Raw genomic sequence first — 18,393 nt, forward strand, 5'->3', positions numbered from 1 at the left:
TTATATGTGCTTTGAGCATTGGAAACCAATACCAGCCCCGCAGATCACTTACCTTAGGAGAGCATACACCTTACACAGTGAGTTTCCATCTAGAAGCAGTTATGCAGGCAGGATGCTAGAAGATGAATAACATATTAATTAATTTTTAAATTACTTTTTCCTATAGCTGGATCTTGAAAATAACAACTACAATATTAAGCAATTTTACAGAAAAAAGTTGTAGCATGAATAACATACACTTTCAAGAAACTTAATTAGTCTTGAATAGTATGGTCATTGTTTGCTTAGTTACTTTTTCCAGAACCACTGGAAAGAATTAAACCATGGAGCAGCCTTTCTTACCTCAGAATTATCTAACAAGAACTTTAATTAACACTGGGAAAAACAAGATAGCAATCGCCATAATAGTAATTGCATTTGGAAGCTAGAATTCTCAATGCAGCTAAAATCCTAATTTATTCTATTTTTTGCATCACCCTATTAATTGAGGGGAACAAATGTCTTTTCCCAGGACTGTAGCTATGGGCATTGTCTAGCATCACCCAGAACTCACAGTTGATTCTGTTGCACATATAACACCCTTAACAATTGATTCAATTCCTTAATTATATTGAAATTTCTTGTGCTCACCTCATAGCACCATGATTAAAGCAATAGCTGAAAAAATACAGGCACCTAAACCCACATTTAAGTCATCATGTGAGAACCTGGCCTTTGGGAAGAAGTACTGGATAAAGTAAAATCCCTGAGCAATAACGTGACAGAGACCTGATTCTTAAGCGAACTGTGCACAAGTGTTTGAGCACAATTGAATTATTTCCTCCAGTCAGCTTCTTGTTCTACCTGCATCTTTGATTTCTAGAACAGTGCCTCAAAACACAACAATTATTTGTTGAATGGATAAATAAATACATTAAGTAAAGAAATGTATGATTAACTATAGAACCCTGATACAATAAAGCAACATTGATGACATGACTGTAGAACAAAAAGGTGTGAAACATCAAAGATCAGGGAACCGAGCAGGTACAATAAAGCAACATTGATGACATGACTGTAGAACAAAAAGATGTGAAACATCAAAGATCAGAGAACCAAGCAGGGGGAGCCGCTGAGATCACATAGCACAGCTATTACTGTTTTCATCACACACACACACCTGCGGGAAGTATTACCTAATGAGAAGATGACATACTTTGGCTAGACTATCATTAAAGGTCAGACTAGGTTATACCTAATGTGAGCAAAACCAAAAATGTACTAGTGAATTTGGTGTGTTCCTACTTCAGTTGTTATACTAAACAAGCACACATTTATAGAGGAATCCTATCTAGAAGTAAAAATTCTCCATATAGCCAAAATAAAAATCTTAGCTGTATTTTATCTCTACATATTTCACTTATCTATGGTATATTTAATTTGTGTGGATTTCATTTGTTAATCCACCCATACATTTGATAAACACCAATTTCTCACCTATGATTTTAGGCCACGACTGAGTTCAGCAGCTACATGTTAGTGGAAATACAAGGATGTAAACACTGTGCCGTGGCTGTGTGATTATCTCAATGGCCCAGGTTCCACATGTCTTTCTTCTTCATTGTCCAGGACACTATTCCAAGAAAATATACCTACCAAAACAGGCACCAGAAGAGATGGACAGTCTGTTTAGAAAATAACCACCCACACAGAGAAAAATACCCAAACCAATTACTATAAAAAAAAAAATCTGTCAAAGGACTACACAGCTGCCTTCATAAAAAGAATTTAACAGATGAAGTAAATGAATCCTTAATCTTTAATTCTTATTATATTCAAATATTTCATAGCATAGACAGGCAAGTAAATTTTTCAAATCCTTTTTACAAAGTCAATATTATGTGGGCACAAAAAAATCTTACGAAGAATACATTAAAAAATACTGTGAATCATTTTCTGTTCTGAATAATGGGATTATCCTAAAGACACCATTAAAAACTCTATTCATGCAGTATATTAACACCATAATATGGGCATTGAAATGGGAGTTAGAAATATCCTTCAGTATTAAGAAAGCTGTTAATATAATCTATACAATTCATATGTACCTGTAATATGTGATATATCCATTTTATTCAGGTATTCCAAACTAATTACTTAGCATGGAGCAAAGTAGTAACCCATGATTCTTATATTTTCCCCTTGACATGATGATCATCATGATTATTATTCCTATTTTCTATTTTTCTCTATCTTGAATTGAGAAAATGTGATATAGTTTTTTGTTTTTTTATTTGGAAGCCCAATCTTCTTGAGTTTTACATTTTAATAGAAATTTTTAATTATAAATATTCATAGTGAATCAATATTCAGTATTTGAATCCTGCTGTCAAGAAACTTGTTTTGTCTACTTATTAAACATCCCTCCTAATCTTGTTAAGAGTTTTAATCTTGGCCAAGTACAATGTCTCACACCTGTAATCCCAGCACTTTGGTAGGTTGAGGCGGGAGGATTGCTTGATCCCAGGATTTTGAGATCAGCCAGAGCAACATAGTGAGACCCCACCTCTACAAAAAAATGCAAGTATTAGCCACACACAGTGGTGTACCTGTGTAGTCCCAGCTACTTAGGAGGCTGAGGCAGGAGGATAGCTTGATCTCAGGAGGTTGAGGCTGGAAGGGGCCATGTTCACACCATTGGACTCCAGCCTGGGCAATAGAGGAAAACCCTATCTCAAAAAACTCCCTCAAGTTTTAATGTTATACTTCTAACAGTAACATAATTATTTCTGTGTTTGCTTTGAGATATATATCAATATTTTAAATCACTTTTAGTGCTTATCATTTCTTTCATCTTTCCTCTAGTAGGTACTTCAACAGATTTTTTAGTACAGATCTGTGAATGGGTTAGTCCTTTTAGTGTTTCTGTGTCTTTTAATATTTTCTTTTTATTCTCATTCTTGACTAATTTACTATGTTGTCTGTCATTTCCCCTCATCACTCTGAAGATATTATTCAATCTACAGATAGAATATTTGTATTTTATTTCTATTATTCTATCAGAAATAGAAAATCTTCAGAGTGATGAGGGGAAATGACAGTCAACATAGCTAATCCCATCTCTATTATAACTAATAGTCTGCTTTTCCTCTAGTTCCCTATCTGTGTAGGGAGTATGATTTTTCTCTCCAATAGTCTTCATGGTTAATTCTTGATTTTTGATACCCTGCAACTTCATTTTATTGCAATATGGAAAGATATATACAGATATATGTTTATGTTTAGATTTGTATCTAGCTTTCTATTTGGAGTGTACTGTCAAGGTCAGGATCCATATCATTATTTCTGGAAGAGTCTCAGCAATTATTCCTATACATGTTTCTTCTCCATTCCTTGTTCCTGGGGGTTACATTAAAAATAATCCACTGGGGCTGGGTGCAGTGGCTCACGCCTGTAATCCCAGCATTTTGGGAGGCCGAGGCTAGTGGATCACAAGGTCAGGAGACAGAGAACATCCTGGCTAACACGGTGAAACCCCGTCTCTACTAAAAAATACAAAAAATGAGCCATGCGTGGTAGCTGGTGCCTATAGTCTCAGCTACTCTGGAAGCTGAGGCAGGAGAATGGTGTGAACCTGGGAGGCGGAGCTTGCAGTGAGCCGAGATTGCACCACTGCACTCTAGCCTGGGCAACAGAGCGAGTCTCCATCTCAAAAAAAAAATCCACTAGACTTAAATGGTTTTTCTATTTATATATATTTTTGTTTCTCTCTGTTGGTAAACTTCTTGGTGCTATTTTTCAATAACTTTTTCTTTGACTATGTCCAATTTAGGTTTTACTCTACTGATTTTTAAAAAATTTTAAATACTATGTATTTCCCTTCTAAGATTTATGCTTGATGACTTGTAATTCCTACTTGATTGAGCTTTCTGATCTGTTTCCTAATCTCTTATACTATTGAAAGATATATTTTTATGTATTTCTTTGAATATCCTAGAAATAATTATTGAAATATTTTGTATGTGTTCTATAAAATTAATATCACCTGAAGTAATTTCCATTTTGAAAGCTGATTTTGTACCATTTCCTTCAACAAAATTCTTAATATATTTTAATATTTTTCTTGTCAAGGTCATTTTGATAGTGAATATATATACACACATTTGTTTCATATATAATGTATTTCCATTGCTGTTTTCTTTTCCATATTATTCTCTTTGCTGCCCTATTTCAACTTCCTCTTTCCTAATCCAGCTTCACTCTTAATCTCCCTCTCCTCTCTCTTCTTTGTTCCCACCTCTTTTCCATGTATCAGTTTTAAAATTGTCTTCATTCTAGACCTTTGGTCCCCCAAACAAATACCAAGTCTTGTAATTTAGCTTTGAGGCTTCTGCCTGAGATGCTTACAGAACAAACTGCAGAACCACCTGGTACTATTACCTTCATGAGTGTAAGGCTCTTAGTGTTCTTCTGATCAGTTTTTGTAACACCTGTGGGTAAGGATGAACAATAAGCATACCTTTTAGTTGAAGATGGGTGGAGCTGAGCTCCCAGATTTAAGCAGTGACTCCAACTCCCATTATTCTTCTTATCCTTCCCGAAATCCAATTCCTGTTTCATATGGAGCACTTTTAGTTTCCTTCACTCTGAAAGAGCCAAGCCCTCAATACCTGCTTCGGCATCCTGGGCTTAACACACCTCTGATTTCAGCCTGTTCACTCTTTGACATTATCATTCCACCAGAGTTGCTTATATGTTTTTTTTCTAATCTAGATAAGTCTTTTCAATTTTCTCTTTGTGCGTGCATATGTATGTGTGTGTCTGTGTATGTATCATTGTCATGTATAAACTGATTGCACCATTTTGAATTGAAATATTCCCATATTAGATGTTAGAAGACATTATACCAATTATTTTTACTGAAATTCCTCTATAGTGTACTCTCTGAAATCACTGTTTACATTTTGCTCATTGGAGAAAACAATAGTTTTAGAACTTTTAAATCTTTGAAAATTTATGGTAATCATTAACTATGGCTTCAATATACCTAGATGTTTACAGTGTCTCTTTAAAAATCTGTTCCAATGTATTAGCAAGAATCTACTCTCAAGTAATTTTATACATAACAATGTTTTGTAAATTCTAATGTCCATATATAGATGATTCAAAATGTGATAAAACTATTAGTGGAATTTAACAAAGAAATGAACAACTCTTAACAGCTTTTAAATTAAAACACATCAAGACAACAAAATCTCTTGAGAAGTTAAATGACCTAAGTTAAAAATACACAGGAAAAAAAATCTGTTGGTAGTGAACAAGTGAACTCAGAAAAGCTGAATTTTATTACAGAAATGTTTTATCCTGTGTCTTTTTTTCTGGTGATATAACTAATCTATAAATAGCTAAAAACCTTATGGGTCTCATATGCAATAGAAGGCATAGTATATTAAATCAAGCTGAAACAAAAGAAAAGCAAGGTCCTTTTGACCGTTGGGTTCCTCTGCATATTCTCTTCTTCTTTCAGGGCTACATCTCTGTGTAAAGGACCATGATTCAATAGCCATACACAGGCAATGCTGCTATTGTGTGGCAACATTGCTGTAGCGTATGTTCCTGGTTTGGCTTCATGAGTTCTGAAAATGCCATAAGCTGGTTCTTTTATTTGAATTGACTCTTCAAAGAAACTCTTTGAACTACAGAGAGGCTAATATCCTCTATTTTTCCAATGGCATACTTGACTATACAAAAATACATAATATATTCCTATAAAATTATTTGCTGTTCAGTACTCTATTAAAGAGAAAACCATTTAGGCAACCAATTGTCTAATATGAAAATTTCTGGGGTTTTTATTTTTACTTTTCTTCTTAAGATATTTATTTGAAAATATTTGAAAATAGTATTGTCAGAAAGGTACTTTCCATATTAAAATAAAATTTGCCTTTAGGTAAATTCTACTGGCCAATTCTGGCCTCCTTTCCAGTGCCACACAGAATGAGTCAAGCCTTGTTTATGTTATATTTTGTTAATTTGAATTCCTCATTTCAGTCTGTTAAACTCTTTGGTTTCTGATTCTGTTATTCAGCTTTCAGATATTTCCCAGATTCTTGAATCTGCAAATTAGGTACATTTGCTTTTTATGTCTGTGTTAGTCCATTTTCACGCTGCTGATAAAGATATACCTAAGGCTGGGTAATTTATAAATAAAAAGAGGAGGTTTAATGGATTCACAGTTCCACGTGGCTGGGGAGGCCTCACAATCATGGTGGAAAGCGAAAGGCATGGCTTTCTCCCGTGGTGGCAGACAAGAGAGAATTTGTGCAGGGAAATTCCCCCTTACAAAACCATCAGATGTCATAAGACCTATTCACTATCATGAGAACAGCACGGGGAATATCTGCCTCTGTGATTCAATTATCTCCCACCAGGTCCCTCCCACGACACATGGGAATTGTGGGAGCTACAATTCACGATGAGATTTGGGTGGGGACACAGCCTAACCATATCAATGTCCTCATTCAAATTATTGTTAGCAACACTGAAAATGACAGGGAAAATCTCTGCAACATGAGACAAGGTGCATTCCATTAAACTGAACTTGTGTTTCATTAACGAGCCCTCTCTAGTCCTACAACAAAGTCCAAATCCATCTACCCATGGTATTATCAGCCTACTTTCGAGTATCTTGTCCAAAACCTTTACTGAATTTTAGTATTCTAACTTTATGGCATTCTCTTTATCAGTTTAGGAATTCTTTCAAAAAATAAATGAGATCAGCCTGGTATAACTTGCGAATGCATGAATGCATTTGGCTGTCACTTCTTTTCCTCATTAATGATAGACTGAGTGAAACTTTTGGTGCGTCAGAGATTAACATGGTGGCCAATCCCAGTTTTATGCTTAGTGTTATATGAGTAGTGTTAGCTAAACTCTAGGAGCATGTGGTCATTACCTTACAGGTCACAACTAGGTATATTGTTAACCTTTCCAGGATTCATATGTCTACAGCAGGTCTTCCTGGAACTCACACCTTTCAAGGACCACAGCTGTGGCCTCTACTTTCCTCGCCTCTGTAATTGGTATCATCCAACCTTAAATCTGTGGATCACGTGAATAATTTGGCTGATGTCACAAAGTGAAGAGGGAAATATTTTCTTCCTCCTAAAGTCCTCATGCTTTTTTGCCTTTGACTGGATATGAATAGTGGTCAAAGTTCTGCCCAGAATCTGATGGCCTGCCTTTACATCCTGTGACTGCAATTTCTGAGTTGCCTTTGCCAATTAAGCTCCCCAAGTGCCTTTTTTAAAGTCTATGAAATGGGAATAGGAATACTGTCTATTTCACAGGGTTGCTGTGATAATTGAGGAATTGCATGTAACACATTTAGAAGAGTTCTTGGCACATAGTAAGTGCTAAATAAGTATTGTTTTAATTGCTATTATTGCTTGTGAAGGAGGTGGATTTTTTCTGTTTGGAGAAATGCTGGTTGCTTAAAGTCTCCAGTTCTGTGTTATTTAACTGAGGTTGCCCCTGTACACACATTATTAAAATTATTTCCAATCATGGATAGTTTAGATCTTCAAAGAACTACAGAACTGGTGGCAAACGTGGAGCAATATGACTCTGCTCCAGTAGGTATTGCCTTAACGATACCAGTAATGGCTTGTTTTACAAAGTCCCTCTTCCTCTAATAAGCAGAAAGCACTCTATAGACATTGTCAAATAAAAATTTTGAGAAGCTGCTAGGCTACGAGTACTTTATGATTGTTTCCATTTTGTGCAGGTATTCTAAGTAACTTGCTTTTGTTCACATAGAAAGACAGCAGAAAAGCCCCGCTGCATGGGCTTTGAAATCCCACCTGGAGGTTTGGGCTCCCAAAACAACTGACTTTGGAGCAACTGTATCACAAACATTCTCTGTATATGTAAGATTATTTAATCTAAATAACTGCAATGTGAAGTCTAGCAGTAGGACATCATCAATTAAATTTGAAACATATCCAGCCTCAGCTTGATTTAGTAACCCTAATAATCACAAAACCCAGTAAAATTGCTACAAAGAGAATAAAATACCTAGGAATACAACTTATAAGGGATGTGAAGGACCTCTTCAAGGAGAACTACAAACCACTGCTCAAGGGAGTAAGAGAGAACATGAACAAATGGAAAAATATTCCATGCTCATGGATAGGAAGAATCAATGTTGTGAAAATGACCATACTGCCTAAAGTAATTTACATATTCAATGCTATCCCCATCAAGCTACCATTGACTTACTTCACAGAATTAGAAAAAACTACTTTAAATTTCATATGGAACCAAAAAAGAGCCCATACAGCCAAGACAATCCTAAGCAAAAGAACAAAGCTGGAGGCATCATGCTACCTGACTTCAAACTATTCTACAGTAACCAAAACAGCATGGTACTGGTACCAAAACACATACATAGACCAATGGTACAGAACAGAGGCCTCAGAAATAATGCCACACATCTACAACCATGTGGTCTTTGACAAATCTCACGAAAACAAGCAATGTGGGAAGGATTCCCCATTTAACAAATGGTGTTGGGAAAACTGGCTAGCCATATGAAGAAAACTGAAACTGGACCCCTTCCTTACACCTTATACAAAAATTAACTCAAGATGGATTAAAGACTTAAACATAAGACTAAAACCATAAAAACCCTAGAAGAAAACCTAGGCAATATCATTCAGGACATAGGCATGGGGGAAGACTTGACTAAAACACCGAAAGCAATGGCAACAAAAGCCAAAATGGACAAATAGGATATAATTAAACTAAAGAGCTTCTGCACAGCAAAAGAAACTATCATCAGAGTGAACAGGCAGCCTACAGAATGGGAGAAAATTTTTGCCATCTATCCACCTGACAAAGGGCTAATATCCAGAATCTACAAAGAACGTAAACAAATTTACAAGAAAAAAACCACCCCATCAAAAACTGGGCAAATAATATAAACAGACACTTCTCAAAAGAAAACATTTATGCTGCCAATAAACATACGAAAAAAAGCTCATCATCACTAGTCATTAGAGAAATGCAAATCAAAACCACAATGAGATACCATCTCATGCCAGTTAGAATGGTGATCATTAAAAAGTCAGGAAACAACAGATGCTGGAGAGGATATGGAGAAATAGAAACACTTTTACACTACTGGTGGGAGTATAAATTAGTTCAACCATTGTGGAAGACAGTGTGGCAATTCCTCAAGGATCTAGAACTGAAAAATACCATTTGACCCAGCAATCCCATTACTGGGTATATACCCAAAAGAATATAAATCATCCTACTATAAAGACACATGCACATGTATGTTTATTGCAGCACTGTTCACAAAAGCAAAGACTTGGACCCAACCCAAATGCCCATCAATGATAGACTGGATTAAGAAAATCTGGCACATATATACCATGAAATACTATGAAGCCATAAAAAAGAATGAGTTCATGTCCTTTTCAGGGACATGGATGAAACTGGAAACTATCTTTCTCAGCAAACTAACATAGGAACAGAAAATCAAACACTGCATGTTCTCATTTGTAAGTGGGAGTTGAACAATGAGATTACATGGATACAGGGAGGGGAACATCACATACTGTGGCCTGTTAGGGGGTGGGGGGCTAGGGGAGGGAAAGAATTAGGAGAAATACCTATTGTAGATGAGGGTTGATGGGTGCAGCAAACCACCATGGCATATGTTTACCTATGTAACAAAACTGCATGTTCTGCACATGTATCCAAGAACTTAAATTATAATAAAAAAAGAAATTCAATACACAATGGGAAGGAAGAAATAAGAAGACAGTTCACAATTTTAGCCTGTTTGGCTTTTTATCTAGTTTGACAAATATGGTACTATGTGTCAAGCACTATGCTGCACATAATTAGAGTAAAAGTGGTTTTAGGGACTGAGAGTCTAGTAAAATGGTGAAATAAGAATGCAGATGTTGATAGAGATGGAGATGGAGATAAATTTACACCAATATAACACTGTAATAAAGAAGAGTATCAGATGATAAACGCAGGGATTCTATTTTTGACTGGGACCTGGAAATGCCTTGTGGAAAACAGATGCTTTGAATAAGGTCTTAAAGAATGAGCAAGTTGAAAGTTGCAGCGTATGTTTGGCAACAGCAAAGAAAACACTATGTAGAACCAGGCCAGGGAGATCTGGAAAGCTTTTGTTGATGTAAACAGGCTATTATGCCCTATTAATGTATTCTCCTGGCTTGGTAGGGAGCTCAGTTTTACTTTTTCTCAAACTTAAGACCAGATTCTTGTTAATCTATTTGAAAAGAGAACAATATATATATATATATATATATATATATATATATTTTTTAAGAAAGAGCTTTTCAATTTTCTTTCAAATTTCTTTCAGCAGGGATATGTAAGTCACAAATCAAAATGCCTGAAATACCTACATATCAACTCCTTAGGCAGCTTATTTCAGAAACTCAATGTGATATTTATCTCCTTGTTTAATTAAGAACATCGTAGTGATAAGCTTTGCACTCATCATCTCACTGGTGAGGCATTAGAATTCTGCTGAATTTTACTAATTGCAACCCACTGGTGCCTCTACAGGTGAGGGGAGTATAATTGTTAACCAAGGATACTTTCAGTTCATTTTCCTACTAGCTGGATTGGGGAGAAAAGACAAAAGACCCGTTGTATAACCAGTGCTTTTAAGAGAGATTCAAAATATTCTGACCGAACATTTTAAGACTGAAAAGATTTTAGGCTCAGTTTATATATTATCTTCAAAAAGAAGACTGGGCTTTTCTGAAGAATAGAAATTGTTAATATACTCTGCATCAATGACAATGGTAAGGAACTCAATGAGTATTTGATGAGTCACACAGAATGCTATCTAGGGGAGTGAGAGATCATCTCCAAGCGCCATTAGCTTTTATGAGCCTCTTCAGCTTAATCCAGGAACCAAATGGACATAAGGCAGATTTACAAGAGAAAAACATATACCTTTTGTTAGTTTTGTATGTACGTGGAGATCTTCACAAGAGAGTGAAGTCCACAGACATGGTCAAAGCAAAATGCTTTTACATGTTTTGGACAAAGAATGAAAAATTTGTAAAGGAATGACACAAGAGGACCTGGTTAGGGGCAGTAAGTTCTAGGGAGGTCACTAGGAGATACATGGTGGGCGGGGTATAAAACTACTACAAGGTAAGGGTTACTTTGGGAAGTTCCTTTCTTCAGGTCCATTGCAGCCCCCTGATTACCACTCTGGGGGTAAAGGCTGTTTTCTCTCTCTGGTACAGGGACAGTACCCCTCCCAGAAGAATCTTTATGGCTTGCCACGTGCAGAAAGGGAAAGGTCATCCAGCCCCTTCTGAAACTCCAATTTCTCCAGTGTTCTTAATTTGAAAAAAAGCAATCTTCCAATTTGGCAAATTTTGGAGTAGCATATCCTTCAGTCCCTTAGCTCCTTTGAAGTATTCGGTGGTGATGTTGAATTATTGTTGTTTATGTATTTTAATTATCTTGTATAATTATCTCATATAATTTCTCATATGAATTATTATTTGCATAACAGATGCATGTGGTCTTTCAGTGTTTTCTTAGCATTTGAAAGTTGGCAACTGTTCTCTTATATACATCATTCTCTCCATTAACTGTCAGTGCAAGTGATTAAAGCTGGTAAAGAATAAAACAGGTGTCAGTATAATTAAAGTGGGACTTTAAAAACCAAACCAAATAAAGAAGAATGTAACAAAAGTCATTTTTTGAGAGTTATTTTGTTCTGTATTTCAGGAGAGATTATGGAGAAGATATCTAGTATCTAGTCCCTGCTCACTTTTTCCCTGACTGTATGAAAATGTCTTTCTGCAGTTGCTTTGTTTGAATCAGGATCCAAGCAAAGCCCACATGTTGCATTTGGCTGATAGTTCTCTTAAAACTTTCTCATGACATTTATTGGTGAAAGGAACTGGATCTTTTATTTTATTGAATATCTTAAATTCTGAATTTAGCCTTGTATCCAAGTGGTATCCTTTAACAGTTTTGTTTTTTTTTTTTAATTTTTAAAAATTTTACTTTAAGTTCCAGGATACATGTGCAGAATGTGCAGGTTTGTTACGTAGGTATACATGTGCCATGGTAGTTTGCTGCACCTATTAACCCGTCAGGTTTTAAGCCCTGCATGCATTAGGTAGTTGTCCTAATGCTCTCCCTCCCTTTTCCCCCAACCCCTGACAGGCCTTGTGTGTTGTTCCTCATCCTGTGTCCATATGTTTTCATTGTTCAGCTCCCACTTATGAGTGAGAACATGCAGTGTTTGACTTTCTGTTCCTGTGTTTAACAGTTTTCTATATCCTACATAGATGGAAAAACTTGTTTATATTAAAATTGTTGTTTTGTGTGGTTTAAGGACAAGAATCTTTCATTGGTGGTATTGTGCGTGTCCTGTTGCATTACAGCAGGAGGCACATGTCTAGTCTTATTGATAAGAAGACATAAGTGGTGTGATAATCCATTTGCGTTGTTATAAAGGAATACCTGAGACTGGGTAATTTATAAGAAAGGAGGATAATTTGGCTCACAGTTGTGCAGGCTGTATATGCAGCACAGTGCCAGCATCTGCTTCCGGTGAGACCTCAGGAAGCTCACAATCATGGTGGAAGGCAAAGGGGAGCCAGCATGTAACATGGTGAGAGAGCGACCAAGAGAGAGAGGGAGGAGGTACCAGGCTCTTTTAATCACCCAGTCTCACATGAACTCATAGAATATGAACTCACTCATTACCGTGAGGACAGCACTAAGCCACTCATGACCCAAACACCTCCCACTAGGCCCACCTGCAACATTGGAGATCACATTTCAGCATGAGATTTGGTGAAGACAAAATATCCAAACCATATCAGGTGATTCCGTTGATACTAGCCTGATCCATTCATTATGAAAACTCTAGGCTTTATGATTTTAATAATTACTGCAAATAATTTGTTATGCCCATTCTCTTATTAGTCATTTTAAAATGATGATTTTCTGCTTTCCACAATGGATGAATTAATTTATATTCCCATCAGTGGTGTATAAGCAATCCCTTTTTTCTGTGATTCCTGAAAGAACTTAAAATTACCATTCAAGCCAGGAATCTCATTGTTAAGTATATATCCAAAGGACTATAAATCTTTCCACCATAAAGACAAATGCATGCATATGTTCATCGTACATCAAACACATCGAATCAACCCAAATGCCCATCAGTAGTAGAAAGGATAAAGGAAATGTGGTACATATACACCATAGAATAATATGCAGTCATAAAAAATGAGACCATATCCTTTGCAGCAACACAGATGGAGTTGGAGGCCATTATCCTAAGCATACAAACACAAAAACAGAAAATCAAATCCCGCATGTTCTTACTTATAAGTGGGAGCTACTCACTGAGTACATATGAACACAAGGAAACAACAGACCCCAGGGCCTACTTGAGGATGAAGGGTGGAAGAAGGGCGAGGATTGAAAAACTACCTATTGTGTACTATGCTTACTACCTGGGTGATGAAATAATCTGTACACCAAATCCCTATGACATGTAATTTACCTGTATAACAAACCTACACATGTACTCCTCAACCTAAAATAAAAGTAAAAAATAAAAACTGTTTTTCTAATTCTCTCATTTTTGTCTTTTATTGGCTAAAATTCTATTATAAACAAGAATTTTATCTCTTCTTTTAGATGAATTGATATTTTTATAGAATACTGCTTCAGCTTACTGCAATTTACTTTCAAGTAATATTGTATTCCTTCACATGGATTAATAGTTTAAGAACCTTCAAGCAGTATACTTCTAGTTCTCTCTTTTTTTTTTTTTTTTACTATTTTTGTCATACATCTACGTATATTATGAATTCCACATGTAAAACCCTTTAAACATTTTTAAAAAGTTAAAAAATAAAAATATATTTATTCTTGTTTACCATTTTAGTGCTCTTCAATCCTTTCTGTAGATCCAGATATTAATCTGATATAATGTCCCATCTGCCTAAAAGGCTAACAGTTATTGTGAGCAGGAATGCTGTCAACGAACTAGCTCAGCTTTTATTTTTATATGAAAATATTTCACATTTGTGTTTGAAAGTTACTTTTTTTGAGTATAGAATTCCAGTTTGATGTTTTTCTTTCAATACTCCTAAGTTAACATTCGTCTACTATCTTTTGGTTTGCATTGTTTCTGAAGTAAAGTCTGCTGTTATTCTAATTTTTATTTTACATATAAGGTGTCTTTTTATTTCTTCTGACTTTCTTCAGATTTTCTCTTTATCACTGGTTTTTGAGCATTTGAATTAATTTTTTTGTCATTAATCATGTGCCTTAATGGCTTTTTTCATGTTTATTTTCCTTTGCTTTGACTGAGTTACTTGGATCTGTGCATTTATAGTTTTCACCAAATTTGGAAAATTTGTAGCCATTATTTCTTCGAATATTTTTGTTCCCCATTCCTGCTTGTTTTGATACTCTAATATATATATATATATGGGGCTACTTAAAGTTGTCTCATAGCACACTGATACCCTGTTTAACTTTTTCTGTCTTTCCTCCCCCATCTGTCTTATTTTGAATATCTATTGCTGTCTTCCACTTCAGTAGTCATACACTCTGTAGTGTCTAATCTGATGTTAATTTCATTCAGTGTCTTTCCTTTTTAAATCTCACACATGGTATTTTTGTTCTGTAGATTTCAATTTGTGTATTTTAAGAAATATCTTCTATGTCTGTTCTTAACATACTTATGCTTTCCTCTACCTTCCTGAACATATGAAATTGATTTATGATGGCTGTTTTAGTATCCTTTCCTTGTATTTCTCTCAGCTATGTTATTTTTGAATATGATTCTGCAGATTGAGTTTTTCTTTACTATATTTTGTATTTTCTTTCTTATTTCATGCCTAGTATTTTTTATGTGATGACAGATACTGTGAATTTTTCATAGTTGGCTGCTGCATATTTCTGCATTCCTCTAATCTTGAGATTTGTTCTCGGGTGCAGTTAAGTTACTTGGAAATTGTTTGATTATTTCAAGGCTTCCAAGTAAGCATTGCTATGTGGGACCAGAGCAGCCTTTAGTAGCTCTAATTGCCCCCCATTACTTAGGCAACACCCTTGTGAATATGCGACTTAATGTTCTGTGCAGTATGGGGTTTCTCAACTCTGACTGTTGGAATTGTGAACTATTCTTAGCCCTGTGAGGATTCTGAGAATTGTTCTCTCCCTGCTTTTATCTAGAAGTTCTTCTCTTATCCTTAAGCAGTTTCCTCACAAAGATTCTCTGAAAAGTCTGCTGAAGATCTGAGGGAAACCCCCTAAAGATGCCCAAGGCTCTCTTTCTGCAACATTCTCTCCTTTCCTATAATCTTTCCTGCAAATTCTAAACACTTTGTCATCCCTCAGTTCTAAGCTCTATCTTCCTATCACAGGGACATTGAGATGCTCTGTTTGATGCCCTCCTTCCTGCTCTTCAGCCTGGAAATGTTCTGGAAATCATTGGTCTCATATCTCACTTGTTCTCTTCTCTAAAGAATCTGCACTGCCTTTCATATAAAGTCTGAAAACTTGTTTTATATATTTTGTATGGTTTTCAGTTGTTGAACAGAGGAGGATAAATCTGGTCCCTGTTACTCCAATCATAGCCAGAAGCAGAAGTTGACAGGCTGGAACTTTAGAAGCTATCATTATTACAATGAAGAGAACTTTATTATTTTCTGCCCACGTGAACCCTAGAAATTTTCATTTTCTCCAAGCACTTAATTTAATTTCTTTACAGGCAAGTGGGCCAGGTTTTTCTTTTAGGAGCAAAGATCCACTGTCTGGGTTCTGCATACTTAGAAATTGTTATGTTTTTAAAAATAACAATTTTAAAAAGATGGGAGTAGACCTTGTCATACGGTTCACTTCTGCATCACCAAGCTGCACGCCCTTCCCTCACAAATAAAATTGTCTCCCATTCTTGCTTCTTTTTTGATACTCCAATTACATATATGTGGGGTTATGGCTACATAATGGATGTGGCTGTTTTATCTGGATGAATGGTCTGCAATGCATATTTATTGACCTTCAATTACACGTTTAATTTTCAGTCACACTTTTTCTTCCTGCCACTTGCTCTACCTGCTGACTCTCGGCTCAGAGGTATTCAGATCTCTGCCCGGCTAACTAACCAGCCTCTCTGTAGTTTCTTCCAAGTATACTCAAGGCTTCAATGTCTCTGCCTGCTTCATTCATTAACCTGCTTAAGTGCTTCCTACTTCCAAAGGTTTATGATGTTTCATTCATTCACTTATTCATCTTCTTTCTTTTAGTGCTTGTTTCTTTTTCCACCTCCCCCTTTTTATCATTTGTGAGGGAAGGGTGTGCAGCTTGGTGATGCAGAAGGTAAAATGTATTCCCAGTCCATCACCATCTTTGGGCTTTTAAAAATAGACTTCCTTCAACTTATGTCACATGCTGATTTTTTGGACTTTAGGGAAGTTTACATTTATTACAGTTTACAATTTGTATTTTTACATTTGTTTACAGATTGGAACTTGTGCCTATTTCTATCTAAAAGGATTTCACTCTTGTTTCCTGTGCCATATTTCTCACTTAAGCTATAAAGAGCATGTGCTGCTCTTTGATTAGCCACTCAGATATCCTGGAAAAACAACTTTTCTAGATCCCAGTCCTAACACGCTCAACCCTCCAGTAACCAGCTGTTACTGGTTATCCTCATACTCGGGGAATATAACATCTGCGTAAATAAAATCATGGATATTTTCCTCCTCTTGAGGGCAACTTCCACATTTCTCAGCATCAGTCCTCTCCAGAAACTCAAAGTGAAATCACTTAGAGTTCTCCTGAGGCTCCAGCCTATCCAAGCTTCTAATCCAGTCTTGGAAGTTGTAGAAATTATTTTAACCTGTTGGCTTTTACAATGAAGATTTAAATTGTTTAGCTGTGCCACACACTGATTCTATGTGAACTGGAGTAAAAGGGTAAGAAATACCCTCCGAGAGCCTGGATACCATACCTAATGATGACTGCCCACATTCCATAAAGTGATCCCCAAAGATGTAGCCAGTAACAGAGGTTAGGAAGCAAGTCTTGATTAAACACAAATATCAGCAAATGGCTGTGTTATGAGAAGTACGTAAGTGAAGAATATGTGTGTCTGTAAAGATTAAACCATAAAAGGGACATTGTGTATGTTCCACTGAATTATTTTTTATGGACAGTCCCAAGGCTAATTTATGTTATTCTTTCTTTCTTAGTAAGCTTTGATAGTCTCTACTTGGATATTTGATTACCTTATTAGTTTTCCTTTTTGAAAAAAAAAAAAAAGAAGAAGATGGGTTTAACTTATGTGGAAGAAGACAGCCATTTTTAAAGTGCACGTATCTCATTATACCCTCTGCTCTTCTGAACAGTGAGAGATGACAGATCCAGGTCTATAGTCCTCTGGCCAAGCTATATATTCATGTGAAGGAAAAGACCAAGATCCAAACTCTCAGGGTCTCATCCCTTTTCTCAGCCATGGGATATTGGGGGAGGGGTACCAACAGAAAACTGGAGGCATCCCTCAAGTATTCCTCTCCTGTTCCTTTCTCAGTCTTCACATCTCTAATACCTCAGGGGAATATAAAATTCTGTGACCATATACAGGCACCCAAAGGAAAATAGAATTAAGGTGTACTTTTTCTGAGATATCTTGTCCTCCTGCCAGGATTCAGCCAAGTCAATGAGTCTATTTTTTCCCTCAGGGCTAATATTGCCTCATGGAAGTTCATGTTGTCCAGGAATCCAAAAAGCCTCTTTGTAAGACTTTGGAAGTAGGACAACTTCCAATGACTTTCTTGGATTAAGCATAATAAAATGGCTTGAAGTGGTGAATTGTATTTTCTAAAGAAGTTCCCAATAATATTAATCTTCTGCATGTTTTTCTTCAGTGTGGCCTTCTCAGTCCTCTTGTTCATTCTTTTGAATCCGAGTGGGCTTGTAGCCACATGAGCCAATAGAGTATGGCAGAAGTGATGCTATGACTAAGGAATAAATGGTGATGCAGCTTTTGCCTTGTTGGCTGGAGCACTCGCTCTTGGATCCCTAAGCTGTTGCATAAGAAGTCTGACTACATTGTCACAAGCTTGTTGGAAGGAAGCCCAGAACAAATGAAGAGCCCACATATCAGTGGTATGGTAGACAACACCAGCTGAGGTCCCAGCTAACTGCCAGTGTCAAATGACAATATGTTAGCATAGTCTTTTCCAAAAATAATGTACACATACTTGAATATCCACATGCAAAAAAGACCCATAATTTGTACCTTGCACAAACAATCTTGGATATAGATGCACATGCAAAAACCACCTCCTCAGAATG

The sequence above is a fragment of the Piliocolobus tephrosceles genome, chromosome X (assembly GCF_002776525.5).
Source record: "Piliocolobus tephrosceles isolate RC106 chromosome X, ASM277652v3, whole genome shotgun sequence".
Lineage (NCBI taxonomy): Eukaryota > Metazoa > Chordata > Mammalia > Primates > Cercopithecidae > Piliocolobus > Piliocolobus tephrosceles.